General features: G+C 37.3%; 1 pseudogene; it reads right to left on the reverse strand.

Annotated features, from left to right (window-relative positions):
- Nucleotides 1-1,121: 1,121 nt before the first annotated feature.
- On the reverse strand, nucleotides 1,122-1,328 carry LOC108350851 (protein transport protein Sec61 subunit gamma pseudogene; annotated as a pseudogene).
- Nucleotides 1,329-3,681: the final 2,353 nt, after the last annotated feature.

The following is a 3,681-nucleotide window of genomic DNA, read 5'->3' on the forward strand; positions in this document are numbered from 1 at the left end:
GCAGCTACATTAATAAAAGAAACCTTACTAAACCTCAAAGCATACATTGCACCTCACACAATGATTAGTGGGAGACTTTAACACCCCACTCTCATCAATGGACAGATCATGAAAACAGAAACTAAACAGAGACATATGGAAACTAACAGAAGTTATGAAGCAAATGGATTTAACAGAAATTTATAGAACATTTCATCCTAAAACAAAAGAATATACCTTCTTCTCAGCTCCTCATGGTACCTTCTCCAAATTGACCATATAGTTGGTCACAAACTAGGCCTCAACAGATATAAGAAGGTTAAAATAATCCCATTCATCCTATCATACCACCACAGAATAAGGCTGGTCTTCAATAACAACAAAAACAACAGAAAGCCCACATACACATGGAAGCTGAACAATGCTCTACTCAATGATAACTTGGTCAAGGAAGAAGTAAAAAAAGAAATTAAAGACTTTAAAATTTAATGAAAATGAAGGCACAACATACCCAAACTTATGGACACAATGAAAGCTGTGCTAAGAGGAAAACTCATAGCTCTGAGTGCCTCCAAAAAGAAACAGAAGAGAGCATACACTAGCAGCTTGACAGCACACCTAAAAGTTCAAGAACAAAAAAGAGAAAATACACCCAGGAGGAGTACATGGCAGGAAATAATCAAACTCAGGGTTGAAATCAACCAAGTAGAAACAAAAAGCTGGTTCTTTGAGAAAATCAACAAGATAAATAAACCCTTAGTCAGACTAACCAGAGGGCACAGATAGTGTATCCAAATTAATAAAATCAGAAATGAAAAGGAACACATAATAACAAAATCTGAGGAAATCCAAAAAAATCATCAGAGCCTACTACAAAAGCCTATATTCACAAAACTGTAAAATCTGAATGAAATGGACAATTTTCTAGACAGATACCAATTACCAAAGTTAAATCAGGATCAGATAAACCATCTAAACAGTTCTATAACTCCTAAAGAAATAGAAGCAGTTATTAAAATTCTCCCAACCAAAAACAGTCCAGGACCAGATGGTTTTAGTGGAGATTTTTTTTTCCAGGTAACTTTTTACTCATGAGCTTGTCACCCCCTCATTGGTTCACCAGTCCCACAGTAAGGAAGGACTCAGCCACCCACAATAATGTTATTAATAGGATTGTGGGTCAGTTTCACAAAGAAACTGATGAACCCCATGATAGCGAATCCAATCGCTGTGGCCATGGAAATCTTCTGGAATTCTTTTCTATCAGACTTGGTGCATCTTTTAACCAGCCGAATCGAGTCTTTTACAAACTACTGACTTGGCTCGACAAACTGCATTACCTGATCCATGTTTGTGGGATGGTGGTTTGAGAGGGTAGAAACATGTAGCTCAGGCTTAGTGGAGATGTCTATAAGACCTTCATAGAAGACCTAATACGAATACTGTCCAAACTATTCCATAAAATAGAAAAAGAAGGAACACTATCCGAGTCCTTCTATGAAGCTACAATTACTCTTATACCTAAACCACACAAAGACCCAACAAAGAAAGAGAACTTTAGACCAATTTCCCTTATGAATATCGACACAAAAATATTCAATAAAATCCTCACAAACCGAATCCAAGAACATATCAAAACAATCATCTATCATGATCAAGTAGGCTTCATCCCAGGAATGCAGGGATGGTTTAATATTCGGAAATCCATCAACATAATCCACTATGTAAACAAACACATAATCATCTCATTAGAGGCTGAGAAAGCATTCGACAAAATTCAACACCCTTTCATGATAAAAGTCCTGGAAAGATCAGGAATTCAAGGCCCATACCTAAACATAGTAAAAGCAATATACAGCAAACCAGTAGCTAACATCAAACTAAATGGAGAGAAACTTGAAGCAATCCCACTAAAATCAGGGACTAGACAAGGCTGCCCACTCTCTCCCTACTTATTCAATATAGTTCTTGAAGTTCTAGCCAGAGCAATCAGACAACAAAAGGAGGTCAAAGAGATACAAATTGGAAAGGAAGAAGTCAAAATATCACTATTTGCAGATGATATGATAGTATTCTTAAGTGATCCCAAAAGTTCCACCGGAGAACTACTAAGCCTGATAAACAACTTCAGCAAAGTGGTTGGGTATAAAATTAGCTCAATCAAATCCTAAGAAAGAAATTAGAGAAATGACACCCTTCACAATAGTCACAAATAACATAAAATACCTTGGTCTGACTAACCAAGCAAGTGAAAGATCTGTATGACAAGAACTTCAAGTCTCTGAAGAAAGAAATTGAAGAAGACCTCAGAAGATGGAAAGATCTCCCATGCTCATGGATTGGCAGGATTAATATAGTAAAAATGGCCATTTTACCAAAAGCAATCTACAGATTCAATGCACTCCCCATCAAAATACCAATCCAATTCTTCAAAGAGTTAGATAGAACAATTTGCAAATTCATCTGGAATAACAAAAAACCCAGGATAGCTAAAACTATCCTCAACAATAAAAGGACTTCAGGGGGAATCACTATCCCTGAACTCAAGCAGTATTACAGAGCAATAGTGATAAAAACTGCATGGTATTGGTATAGAGACAGGCAGGTAGATCAGTGGAATAGAATTAAAGACCCAGAAATGAACCCACACACCTATGGTCACTTGATCTTGACAAAGGAGCTAAAACCACCCAGTGGAAAAAAGATAGCATTTTCCACAAATGGTGCTTGTTCGATCTATATCCTTATTGCCCTATACAAAGCTCAATTCCAAGTGGATCAAGAACCTCCACATAAAACCAGATACATTCAAACTAATAGAAGAAAAAATGGGGAAGAGCCTTGAACACATGGGCACTGGAGAAAATTTCCTGAACAAAACACCAATGGCTTATGCTTGAAGATCAAGATTCAACAAATGGGATCTCATAAAATTGCAAAGCTTCTGTAAGGCAAAGGACACTGTCATTAAGACAAAACAGCAACCAACAGCTTGGGAAAAGATCTTTACCAATCCTACATCTGATAGAGGGCTAATATCCAATATATATGAAGAACTCAAGAAGTTAGACTCCAGAGAGTCAAATAACCCTATTTAAAAATTGGATACAGAGCTAAACAAAGAATTTTCAACTGAGGAATATCGAATGCCTGTGAAGTACCTAAAGAAATGATCAACATCCTTAGTCATCAGGGAAATGCAAATCAAAACAACCCTGAGATTCCGCCTCACACCAGTCAGAATGGCTAAGATCAAAAACTCAGATGACAATAGATGTTGGCGAGGATGTGGAAAAAGAGGAACACTCCTCCATTGTTGGTGGGTTTGCAAACTGGTACAACCATTCTGGAAATCAATCTGGAGGTTCCTCAGAAAATTGGACATTGCACTACCTGAGGACCCAGCTATACCTCTCTTGGGTATATACCCAAAAGATGCTCCAACATACAACAAAGACACATGTTCCACTATGTTCATAGCAGCTTTATTTATAATAGCCAGAAACTGGTAAGAGCCCAGATGTCCTTCAACAGAGGAATGGATACAGAAAATATAGTACATCTACACAATGGAATACTACTTAGCTGTCAAAAACAATGTCTTCATGAAATTCATAGGCAAATGGATGGAACTGGAAAATATCATCCTGAGTGAGGTAACCCAATCACAGAAAAACACACATGGTAAGCACTCACTGATAG

The sequence above is a fragment of the Rattus norvegicus genome, chromosome 4, assembly GCF_036323735.1.
Source record: "Rattus norvegicus strain BN/NHsdMcwi chromosome 4, GRCr8, whole genome shotgun sequence".
NCBI classification, from domain to species: domain Eukaryota; kingdom Metazoa; phylum Chordata; class Mammalia; order Rodentia; family Muridae; genus Rattus; species Rattus norvegicus.